This window comes from Haematobia irritans, chromosome 4 (genome assembly GCF_050003625.1).
Source record: "Haematobia irritans isolate KBUSLIRL chromosome 4, ASM5000362v1, whole genome shotgun sequence".
In the NCBI taxonomy this organism is placed as follows: domain Eukaryota; kingdom Metazoa; phylum Arthropoda; class Insecta; order Diptera; family Muscidae; genus Haematobia; species Haematobia irritans.
In genome coordinates, this window is record NC_134400.1 from 63,331,856 (window position 1) to 63,345,404 (window position 13,549).

Sequence of the window (13,549 nt, forward strand, 5' to 3'; positions counted from 1 at the left end):
TGCGAAGAAACGATTGCCAACATTGTACACACAGAGAAGAGAATGGTTGGAATTCGGTTGTTCTTATGAACATTCTATATTTAGAAATAAATATTAGTTGTTTATACCAATTTTCTGTATTTACATATTTTTATTCATACCTGTATCCATTTGATAAGATTTTCAACAGATTTTCTGTTGTGCCACAACATAAATGGTTGTAGTAACCAAATTTACCTCCTTTGAATAATTTTGATTCATATTGGTTGATACGACCATCCGTAAGGAAAAATTTTAACTGTCATTTAGTAACCACCATTGTCATATATTATTCATAGCCGAATATCATTTAAAATATTTATAAAATGTCATTTGTTTGTTTTTTTTTTTTGAAGAGAAGAATAAAGAATTTTATTTCAAAATTTTAAATAGAGACAACGATAACAAAAACATAAAATTTTATCATCTCTTCACCATGAATGGCATCACAGTACAGCATGAATGGTATAAGAAATGTTTTCTCGGGACAAAAAATCAAAACAATGGTTTGTATTGTAAATAATTTTTTTTAGAGGACTCAAAATAACTCAACAATCTTAATATTTAGCATGTATCAAAAATAATCGTGGAGGTTCCCGAAAACCTTTTTTGATTTTAGACATTTTTACAAATGGGCTGGACCTCTGCAAGACATTTGGCGAATTGTGAACTTATGTTCACAAATAGGGTGGTTTGTAGTTATTTGCAAGTTGCTAGTAACCGATTTTCACCATTAAGATAAGGCCCGGCCGATGTTCCATCGTATTTAGTTTCAACAGGAATATTACCATTCCTTTTATTAATCAATTTTTATTTTATTTTTAGTAAAGATTTCATGCTGTATAGGATGATTTCGCCAATTCATGGCAGAGGGTACATGAGTTGATTTAGTGCAATTTTCATCTTTCGATGTCGCCTACTTTGTATTTAGATATATTATATACATATATTTAATAAAATAAAATATAATATTTAACTGGTTGGGCAACACAACCGAATGATGAAGGTAGCAACAACCAATGTCGTCGGCAGACCCAACCAACACCATATTAGATATTGGTTGTGTCGACCAAATTAGTCGGGTGGCACAACTGCCGAGTGGTAGTTGGTACAACTACCAAAAGGAGGTTGGCAATAAATTCGATTGTCCCAACCAATCTGTATTCTCTGTGTAGTGTGTGAGGCTTTAGGTTTTCATCCCAACCTATATCATCTTGCCAGATTTGTTGCATTATTATTTTCGCTGTGACAATAATGGGGGTCAACCAACCCACAGGGTCAAATAGCCGGGCTATACGAAATAGAACAATACGCTTGAGCTCAATTGAAGGTAGATCGAAAAAATGTATCAGTTCTCGCGTTCCACTGAATACCTAGAGTTTTTGTGGTAGACATTTCCGGTAGCGTCAAAAGATCGACATTCAATAAATGTTCCTGTGGAAGCCCTACGAACAATTCCGGAACATTGGAAATCCATTTCCGTAATGGAAATCCCGCCGAATCTAAAGCTGAGATTAACTCTTCTTGTGATTTCCTAGCTTCACAAACTGTGTGCGAACCAGCAAGGGCATCATCAACATACATCGAATTCTCTATTATGTTTGTTGCTAGTGGATAAGGACCGTATAGCCAAGTAAGGAGTAGCATTGACCCCAAACGTAACTGTTTTCAACTCGTAATCGCGAATGGGTTCATTTACATTTTCTCTATAGAGCAATCGTTGATAAGTAGTGTGTTTCGGGTCGAGGGCAATTTGCCTGTACGTTTTTTGTATATCGGGACTGAAGACTACTTTGAAACCTCGCCACTGCATAATGAGTACCAGTAAATCTTTTTGAAGGGGACCAGTGTCTAAAGAATTATTCAAGCTATTGTAACTTATTGGATTTCGTCGGTATTTCCTCTATTTCCCAAATCGCTTGATGGAGTTATCAAGTGTCACCGAAGTGAAATGCGATACTATGTTCCTAATAACCTGTTGCTCATATATGGGGCCAGTCAGAATCCAACCGAATTCCGTTTCCCGGGCCACTAGACTTCGAAGCACATTCTTCTTAATGCCTGATCTTAATATCTGAGGATAGACGTCGCTTCCAGTATAAAATCTATAGGCCTGCTCTCAAAAAACCATGGATCCGCTAAATCCATTGTATCTATATAGTCAATTTTGTGTTGGGCAATTGAATGGGTTGGTAATGATCGAGTAAGGGTTTTTACCAGAATCGCCTTAATAGTCAAATCAAAATTATCCCGAGTGTTAGAACGGAGTACCACTTCGCATAGCTTATTTGACTTAGCCGAAACAACTTCATTTAAACCAGATATTTCGGCAATAGTTGGAATTGTTGGTATATATAATCTACGACGAATAGTATCGGATATGATTGAAAGGGCTTCTACTAGGAATGCCAGATTTTGAAGAGGCAAAAAGAGCACTTTCAGCTTATAAAAAGAGCACATACGAAAAAAGGAGCACAATTTTTCAAATAAAATAAAAACATTTATTTTAAATATATTGAAATATAATTCATTTAAACATAACAAAAAGTTCATAACATAAACATAAAATAACCAACTTTCAACTCAAGCTAATTTTCTTACTATGCATTGTAAGTCATTTTTTGGTGTTTTTGTGAAAAATGTTATTGAAAGAAGTTTGCTTACATTTAGAACAGAGGTCAAAGTGAAGAAGTAACATCGGCGTGCCCTTCTTCGACTCTGATTGTACAATTAGTTATCATTGACAACCATTGCGGTGAGCTCCATTTGAAATCCCAAATCAATCTATTCTCGTTGAGTTCCAAATGAATACTTATTTCTTTATTGAATATAAACTTATATCTAGAATATTGAAAATCTTAACCTAATCTAGAACAAGACAACAATACTCTGTTATCATTCTTCTAGCTGTCTTATCACCTAACAAAGGATCCCAAGTGAACATGCAGCACACATGCACGTCCATTAGATCCTGTGTTGTAACCCTTTGAAAACACCCTCACACATAACTGTTTCTTAGAATGAGTGGTTCATTTTGATCGTTTGTCTTATCTTCACAAGTGGAAAGAGAAAGTAATAAACTTAAATATAAACACTATGCTGGAGATTATTGATATATAGGTACATAGGACGTATTTGTTCCATATGCAATTGTTTTGATTAGAACCCCTCAGAGATCCCATGTTCAAAGCATATTTGTTTTGAACACTGATATATAAAGTAAAACACTATTTAATTAGAAAATAACGCCGTAGTTTACTTTTACCATTAATTGAATTGCGATGAAGTAATATTTGTTGTGATGCATAAAAAGAGTACTTAACTAACTAACTTTTGAGTGCTCTTTTAGCCTATCTTGTTTTAAGAGCACATTTTGTAAAAAAGAGCACATGACTGAGATGAGACTCTCTAAAAAAACAAAGGGCCAAGTATTTGTTAGCAGTCGGTTTCCAAACAAGAAGATTAGATTTTGTCCTTTTCACAACTCTTAATAAACTTCGAGTTGTCCATCCCGTACCGTTCCGTTGTTCTTGTAGGTATATTCTAACAATGATAAGGTTTTAAGTCTTTAAGGTGAGCGTTGCCTCGGCCTTTATTATGCACGCCGTCGTTGAGTTTTACTATCACCGGTGAAATATATTTTTCGACTGTATATGGCCCTTCGAAACGTGGAGCTAACTTCGCTGCGAAGTGATCAGCCGCTTTATAGAGAACTCGTTTTTTTACCAATACTAAGTCGCCTTTTTTAGGTGACCACTCGCGTCGTCTTAGATTGTAGTGGGTTGCCTGGTTTGTGTGTGCGACACTCAAATTATGTTGTACTAGTCTAAAAATATTTTGCATGTGTTTGTGTTTCTCATCAGCCTTCATTGTTGTTTCTGTACTCTCTGCACCAGTTCTCTCATTGAAGAGAGAATTAGGAAGACGTAGTTCCCTACCTTGAGTTAAATATGCTGGGTTATATCCTGTTGAGCTTTGTTTACTTGAATTTATCGCCAGTGACATCTCGGGCAAAAGTTCGTCCCATTTTCTCTGATTTTCTTGGACATATTGTGCCATCATCGTTTTAATCGTACGATTTGTTCTCTCGGTAGGATTCTCGTGTGGAGAGTATGGTGCTGTAAATTTCTGTGTTACGCCAAGAGATTTAAAGTATCGTTGACATTCTCGGCTTGTAAACTGCGCTCCATTATCTGTCAATAAAATTTGGGGAGTGCCAAATCGTGCCAATATCCGCTCACGGAATGCTTTAATGAACGTTTTTGTGGTTGCTTGTCTCACTGGAATAAACTCGGACCATTTACTGAATTTGTCGTGGAACACTATCAAGGTGGTATTTCCATGTACTGAATGGGGTAGCGGACCCACGAAATCTGCACACAATGTGTGCCATGGCGCAGAAACTTGTAAAGAGTGCATTTTACCAGCAGGGTTTTGTTGAAGAGGTTTAAAACGTTGGAATTGCATGCATTTTCTCACATACTTTGTTGTATCCCGAAAAATACCGGGCCAATAGTAAAGTTTAGTAATCCGCGCTATGGTTTTGTTCATACCCAGATGTCCTGAAGTTACTTCATCATGGCACTCCTTTAAAACGCGTGGTCTGTCTTCCTTAGGTACCACCAATTTCCAAGGAATGGGATCTTCTTCATTGAAGGCGGATGAGTCATATATGTGCCGTCTCAAATTTCCGTTAATGTCGATTTGATAATCTGGTAGTTTTTGTGGGTCTTTTCGTATTGTTTCCAACTTACTTGTATACCAAGGGTCGTGAGAAGAATCGTGGTACTTCATGGATTGCAAGACAACGGGACTTTCGTTCTTCACAGGTAGTGGTGTTCTTGAGAGACAATCTGCGACAGCATTATATTTTCCGGGCCGATATCGTATCTCATAATCGTATTGTAGCATTTCCAATGCCCAACGAGCGATCATCCCTGTCGGAGAATGAATTGAATTGAGCCATTTCAGTGATTGGTGATCGGTGACAATAACGAAATGATACCCTTCTAAATAATGCCGCATTTTTGAATACCCCAGATAATCGCTAAACATTCTTTTTCCGTGACACTGTAATTTTTTTCTGACTGATTTAGTGTACGGCTGGCATATGCAATTACCTTTTCTCCATCGTCGAACTCCTGGGTTAGCACAACCCCAAGTCCCACATCACTGGCATCTGTTTGCAGCGTAAAAGTTCGGCTGAAGTCAGGACACGTTAGAATTGGGGCTTCAGTTAACCTTTTCTTTATTTCCTCAAACGCAGTCATCTGTTCACTACCCCACTGCCACTTCTGATCTTTCTTTAATAATTTGTTCAAGGGGCTTGCCAGGAGCGAAAAATTAGGTACAAACCTACGGTACCATGATGCCGTATTCAAAAAAGATCTTAATTCTTTGAGAGTCGCTGGGACCGGAATGGCAACAACTGCGTTCACTTTTTCTGGATCCGTGTGGATTCCTTGTTGACTAATGACGTGTCCTAGATATTGAATTTTTTTCTTTGCAAATGTGCATTTTTCTTTATTGATTCTCAATTTTGCCTCAATTAGACGATCAAAAACAATTTTCAAATTCGCTAAGTGTTCGTCGAGTGTTTTACCCAATACCACAATGTCGTCTAAATAAGCAAATGCGCAAAATTCTAGTTCTGGACCGATTACAACATCGAGAGCCCTCTGAAATGTGGCTGCCGCAGAATGTAAGCCAAACGGCATCACACGCCATTGAAAAAGCCCACGTCCAGGCACCGTAAATGCTGTGTACTGTCTGCTACTTGCTTCCATTGGTATTTGCCAATAACCATTACGAAGGTATATAGCACTGAAATATGTACTATTTCTTAGTTTCTCTAAAATGGAGTTTATTTGAGGGATGGGATATGCATATCTAATGGAGTTCTCATTGACCTGTCGGTAATCGACACATAGCCGCCAATCGTTGTTTTTCTTCCGCGCTAACACAATTGGAGAACTGTACGGACTTTTTGACGGCTCTATTTTCTGGTCCCTAATGAGTTCATCAATTTGTTTATTGATGATTTCTTGCATAGCAGGGTTTCTAGGATAATAGCGTTGACGCAAGGGACGAGAGTGTTTCAGAACTGTACGGACTTTTTGACGGCTCTATTTTCTGGTCCCTAATGAGTTCATCAATTTGTTTATTGATGATTTCTTGCATAGCAGGGTTTCTAGGATAATAGCGTTGACGCAAGGGACGAGAGTGTTTCATTGTGATACTGTGTTCTGCAACATTGGAAAGACATTGTATTTGTTCAAACCTTGGAAGTTCCTTTTCTAACAAATCGATAACTTCCTGTTCTGCCATCGCGTTCTCCTGCTCCGCACAGACGGGAACTCGCAATGAGCTAAGTTTTGGGGTGGCGGGGTTATTACCTTGTTCCCTTGGTAATATTCGTAATTCGCAGCCAACTTGGTTAATAAAATTCATTCCTATCACTATGGTGTCCAGTGATTTTTTTAATACCAGGAATTTGTGATTATAAACTATACCATTCATTACAAACCAAAGGTTCACTGAGCCTTTTACCCGTACAATTGATTTATCGGCCAAGTGTAGAGTAGCAAATTCTGCTTCTGATAGGGGCAAATTTAACGTTTTAACTTTTGATTCGTGTATGCATGAATGCGTAGCGCCAGTGTCGGTGATAGCAGAAATTTTTTTACCTTCAATCGTTAGCCAAGAACGTAGCCGAAAGTCGTCGTCAATATTCACAATAATAGGGAAAGGTTTGGAATTCAGAGATCCACCACTTCTTCCCTTGGTGAGGGATCTCTTTGATAGTTTTCCGGACTAGCCCTACAGCACTCAATGGTTTTTATACCCTGTTTCCCACAATCCCAGCAAAAAAGCATAGGTGGGTTCTTGCAATTCTGGCGATGGTGTCCACTTTGACCACAACGATAACAAATGAACTTTTTATTGGATGCCACAGCCGTCTGAATGGACCTTAACGCTTTCTTTTGTGATAATTCCTCGGCACGTATACTTTCGTATTCTTGCGCTAATGTGATTAGCTCTCGAAGTATTGCAAATGACCTTCTAGTGATAAAGAGTTTATACTCTGCTCTACAATTCCGAAAAATTCGTTCTAGCTGTTCGTCCGGTGAAAGGTTGCTCCACCGCATAAGAGATTGTATGCAAGTTACATAGTCCACGAAACGTTATCCGGGCGCTGTATGCGGTTTCTAATTTTGTCGCCCAGTGTCTCAAAAAATTTCACCGGTAAGAAGAATAGCTTAAAATCTTCTGAAAAATCTTCATACGACTCCCAATTTTGTTTATTATTTCTATACCAGAGCAACGCGTCACCTTTTAATAGTTCTGGCATATAGCTGAGAAGGCTGTTGCGTGTTATAGAGTAGCATGCTGCCAATTCTTCTATGCGTCCCAAGAAACACAGTGGTTCTTTACCACCCTCGTACTTAACTCCCCATTTGCGTACTTTGTCGCAAGTTTCGGCTTTGCTCTGGCAATATTATCGTTGTTAATTAATGGAGACGACGATATTGAGGCACGAGGTGTAGAAACTTTTAGATCTTTTGCACTTTCAGTAGTTTCATACCTTGCTCTTAGGTTATTAATGAAGAGTGAATGGTCCGGTGGTAATTTTTCAGTGTCCAAGTACTTCCTAAAACGTACACGCAGCTCTTCGACTGTACCCTCTGATTCCAAGCCCAACTCACTGAGACTTGAACATAAATCGTCTTTTCGCATTAAGTTTATAAAAGCGCGGCTCATGGTGAAATCTTCTGTTCCTGTTTTCGTACTCGTAATTATCCTCTTTTCCTATTATAATTATTCTGTATTTAATACTGCTCGGGCGCCATTTATAAGGATGTTTACCAGGGTAGCCTCGTCGGTTCCAGAAAAAAAGAAATATTTGATTCTTTTAATAATTTTTTATTAACAAAATATTCCTTTTTTTTAAGTAAAAAGTCGGCTGGGAATAGAAAACACACAGCAGCACAAAAAAAAGTGAACCGCCTCCTTCGGTGTTCCTTGCAAGACTCTCTAAAAAAAACAAAGGGCCAAGTATTTCTTAGCAGTCGGTTTCCAAACAAGAAGATTAGGGATATATTAGTGTATTAGTAGACACCAAAACGCCTGGGGATCATGGCTGTAAAAACCAATAACCCCCTGTGCACTACTGGGTAGCCTGGGATCTATGACCATTGGAACCAGTAGAAACCCTGTGCCCTAATATGCCTGAGAGGTATGGCTGTTAAGACCAGTAGCCTCTCTCTGCACAACTACGTTTAAGTCAGACCTACGTATGCGAGTGAGGCTGTTACCGAAGCCGTTCGTACTTGCGGCAACTGCCCTCACACGATGACGTGTGAAGTCCGACTAATCGCAAAATGATTATCACTGAGCCACACAGACTGTAGTGATGACTCATATTGTGAGTAGTTGTGAGAGATTGCATGTAGTCGCGAAATATATTGTGTATAAGAGTGTGAGAGTGTAGAAGAGTATGAAACCTTTACAATAGCAATTATTTGCAATAACAATCAAAGAGTAGCTGTTGTGTGTTTTCTCTCTCTTTTTATAATTCATTTATACTAATAATGATATTTCAAAAGTGTAAAATAAAATTCAATACAATCCATAAAAATAAATTTATATACATATCCATAACGAAATAAATTCATGTAACGAATACTTCGTTACAGTTTTTATTTTTTCGTTCATCTTAGCTTCTATATCGAACAATTCTTCATCCACTTCTTCCATCCCGTACTCTATGCTAAGTTTTAAATGGAGCTTCTTTATGTCATCGAATTGTTTCTCCTACATAGCCTTCCTATTTTCCAATGCGTATTTAGAAACTCCAAACGTCTCTACCTCCACGTTATCGGACAGTTTTGTTATCCTCTTTCGGAATTGATACAGCAACGCATTCTTCTTATTAATTCCTTGTGTGGGAACTATCACCGCTCCTTTGACCGCTGCGAGCTTCCTTTCTCCCACAAGTTCTTCTTTCCCTGCATCATCTGTTCCATCATTATTTTCTGAGCTTCCTCTTGCTGTCTCATCCATTGCTGCATCCTGTCGGATAGCGCCGTCATTTGTTCCATGCTTGTCCACTGATTTTTCTTTACTTGATTTAGCCCCTTTGGCTTAATGTTACTTTTGCCTTTTTGACGTTTATTTTGTTTTTGCTCCTTGGCGTTTATTTTTATTTGTGCCCCTTTGGCGTTTGTTCTATTTTTGCCATTTTGGTGTTTATGTTTTACTTTAATTTTCCTTCCGCACTTCCACCCTTCCACCCTTTTGGCTTTTGGATTTTTGTTTTCCTTCTCTGATCTTTTTCTCAGAGGAAAGTTATTTTTTCTGTCCCGTTGTTGAAGCCACGGGGACGCTTCTTCTCTGATATAGTTTATATCAGAGGAATTTTTTGTTTAACTGAGTTTCTTACCTCTGATGGGGAAAAACTCAGTTTTATATTAACCAATTATCCGACTCGAAGGACCAAATGTTGAATTAATTACCAAACAAGACGAGTACACTTTTGATACTAATCTATTTACAAAAAAATATTATTCCTTATACACACTTACAAACTAAACTGCCTGTGCATCAAACCTACTGATCGTCGCACACAGCTATCTCTTATCTATTTTGTTACATTAAGATCCCACACACATGCGCTCTTATCAGCTAGTACAATGATTTTATGGCGATCCTAAGTAAACAAATGCGTCTCTAATCTCTATCTAACGATAGGGACCAATATTTATTGTCGCCGTTATCGCATTCATGTTCAAAAGATATTTATTTTGAACACTTTATATTCGTTATGTTAACAGTTTTTACATTTATTGCTTTGTTATCATATGACTGTTAACCTTTCGTTAATCTTACTTTTCTCTTTTTGGCGCGATGTATGTATGCAAATGATATTGAATATTGAATTTTGTTTGTTTATTTTAATTTTTAACTTTTATAAATAGGCACCGTTTTATTGGAAGGTTCGATGGATCATGATTAAACGATTGTCTGATTCCCCTTTCTCGGAAATTAAATGCACACATATAGATTTGTAGATTCACTTTATTCTGAATATTAATTATAACGTGACGTAATTATTAGTACACGCAAAGAAAAAAAAAACGTTTGGAAAACGTGTACCGAAAACGTTTTTCTTTTGTTAGAGTTTTTTGAATTGCTTCGAAAATTGTAAACTTTTATCACCAAAAAAATTCGTTTGTTACAAAATTTGTATTTCTTCAATAAAAAAACTTATTTTTGAAACAACAACACAGTCCATTTCGTTTATATAAAACACTGTTCTTTTCTGACTTTGGGTCTTTAATAAGACACATTTTACAGTTCAAAATTTAATATACTACAATGTAATGTTGAACATTTTTTCGGAATCTTCCGAACATATCTGGAATATATGTAAAAAAAAAAACAAAAAAAAACTTTGGTCGAAGCAGTGATCGAACCCACGACCCTTGGTATGCAAGTCGGACGTAGCAACCACTGCTCCACGGTGCCAAACAAAATGTTTGTTTCTGTTAAATAAACTTTGTTTATTCGGTTCGTGGACGCCGCAAGCTATGCTATATAAATATAACATATATATATATATATATATATATATATATATATATATATATATATATATATATATATATATATATATATATATATATATATATATATATATATATATATATATATATATATATATATATATATATATATATATATATATATATATATTTATCTATTGATGACCATAACAGGTACATAGCTCAGTGGTTAGTGTGTTGGCTTACAAAGTGCATGGTCCGCGGTTCGATTCTCCGTCCAGGCGAAAGGTAAAAAAAAATTAAAAATTTATAAAATCGTATAATTTCTTCTACATTGTTGGTATTACAGGAAAAGGTGTTAAGAACTAAAAAACCTCGTGGATGTGAGAAAGATGTGAGGGAAAATGCAATTAGCAAGAAAACATTTTTTTTTGAGTTAGTTTTTATGAAATTGTTTTTACATCCTGGAAAAGAATAAACGTTTATCACAAAAAGTATATGCTTTTCTTCCAAATACACTTCCTTACAGCGAAAAGCAAATGAGAAACGAACTGTGCTTGTCTAAAATTTCGTTTGGGAGGAAAGAATTATTTTTTTGCGTGTAGAATTCACTTTATTTGATTTCTGGTAGTATTATATGGGTTTAAATATGATTGGGTTTTTATGATATTTGCGATTAATTGGTGCGTTTTTGTGTATGAACAGCTATTTTATTTGATGTTAATAACGTGTGATGTCAGTTCCTTTTCTTCTTTGGTACTAACTCCTATATCACTCTATTCCATCCATTTGAAGAGAGACCACGAACGCCAAAGACAAACTGCACAGCTGATATGGATAATCACGTGACCAGGTGAACCTTGCGATGCAAACAACTGTCCTTAGTAGAAGTTTCTACGCAATGCATGGTGGAGGCCTGGAAGAACTTGCGCCCGTATATATTTGTTTATAATTTGAAATATTGTTCTTAGAATCGTAGTATACTTTGAAATTTTCTTGGCAACAAGAAGAAATAATTTTCTTGATATACCTAATTGTAATTTTTTCTTCCAAGCAACCACATTGTTCTTTAAATAAATATATATATATAAAAAGAATCATCGAGCCTACATTTTCAGTATCATCAATTCGAAGTTGATGACAAAAAAAATTTACCGTAAACACACACAGGGGTTATACGCATACACCCATAGAAAAATTATTACCATACGGGCTCAAATCGATACCATAATTTATTGATAGTTAGCCAGGCGGTACGAAAAGCTTGAAAGTGCCAATATGGCATTGAAAACAAAGCCTAAGCGGTATTAATATTTATACCGTAGAGGTATTAGTATTACACCCATAAAAAATACTTCTTTCCTCCCAAAAGAAATTAGGATAGGATGTAAAAACTATTATTTGGTTTTATAAATTTTTTATATTTTACCTTTCGCCTGGACGGAGAATCGAACCGCGGACCACGCAATTTGTAAGCCAACACACTATCCACTGAGCTATGTAGCTGTTATTGTCATCAATAGAAAATTATCCTTATAAGATACATATATTTATTAGAGGTGTGCACGTGACACGAAATTGTCGTGACTCACGAACATTTTCGTGATTTGTGCGTGAGTCGTGAGTCACGCTCATGACAACAGCGTGAGTGTGCGTGAGCGTGATTAACAAACCAAAATGTCGTGCGTGAGCGTGAGTCACGAAAATAATATCTTCGTGAGTGTGCGTGAGTAAAGAATTACACTCACGAAAATATTCCTGCTTACCAACATAAAACGCTTAAGAGTTATATTCAATTACAATTTTAGTGACACCTGGGATGTTAAGAGTTTAATAACACTCTCGATTTTAATAATGCTCATGTTTTCAGACACTTCGGTAAGGTGTTTTCAGACACTTCGACGACGTTTTCGTGCGTGAGTACAAATTTTCTTTTCGTGAGTGTGCGTGAGCGTGAGTCCTACAAAAAAATATCGTGCGTGAGTGTGCGTGAATATGATTTTTCAGTCGTGAGTGTGCGTGAGCGTGAGTAAACTATAACTCACGTCCACACCTCTAATATTTATATAGCATAGCATGCGACGCCCACGAGCCGATTGAACAAACTTTATTTAACAGAAACATACATTTAGTTGGGTACCATGGAGCAGTGGTGGCTACGTCCGCCGTGCATGCCAAGGGTCGTGGGTTCGATTCCTGCTTCGACCGAACACCAAAAAGTTTTTTTTTGTTTATTTTTACATATATTGCAGATATGTTCGGAAGATTCGGAAAATATGTTCAACATTACATACTACTATATTAAATTTTTTCTATGAAACTGTAAAATGTGTCTTATTAAAGACTTAAAGTCAGAAAAGAACATTGCTTGATATAAACGAAATGGACTGTGCTGTTGGTTCAAAAATAATTTTTTTTTATTGAAAAAAAATAAAAATTTTGTAACAAACATTTTTTTGTGATAAAAGTTTAACATTTTCAAAGCACTTCAAAAAACTCTAACAGAAGAAAAATAGCGCTTATTTTCATAGAGTAATTGAGGTAGGTCCTCAGAATTACAATTTTTATTCAACATGCTGTTAATACAAGTAAAACCAGAAGAAAAATTTAAGTTTGTAACTTTAGGTTTATTTCGGTAGTGAAAGGGTTAATTATGGCAATAAATATTTAGTTTAAAAATACACACGTAAAAGCCTTTGTTTCTTTAATTTATAATAGCATACATACATGCATAAACCTTATCATGCAAAGTTTTTGTCCCAATTCAATTCCATATCACAGTCGTCTGTTGTGGTATTTCGATGGTTTTGGTATGTCACTTGCGCATCTAATATACTTATAAAATGTACTCAACTATATTTCTACACGCAAAGAAAAAAAACGTTTGGAAAACGTGTACCGAAAACGTTTTTCTTTTGTTAGAGTTTTTTGAATTGCTTCGAAAAGTATACACTTTTATCACCAAA

The 13,549-nt window shown here is 36.3% G+C and overlaps 1 protein-coding gene and 1 long non-coding RNA gene across 3 annotated transcripts in view; both read left to right on the plus strand.

Annotated features, from left to right (window-relative positions):
* Positions 1-13,549, plus strand: part of LOC142232825 (limbic system-associated membrane protein) — a 320,310-nt gene that overhangs the window by 52,437 nt on the left and 254,324 nt on the right. The gene's annotated exons all lie outside the window — the stretch shown is intronic.
* LOC142232830 (uncharacterized) lies at positions 389-934 on the plus strand. Its single transcript, XR_012721222.1, has 3 exons — positions 389-524; positions 587-780; positions 844-934. It is a non-coding gene; the product is annotated as an uncharacterized LOC142232830 (long non-coding RNA).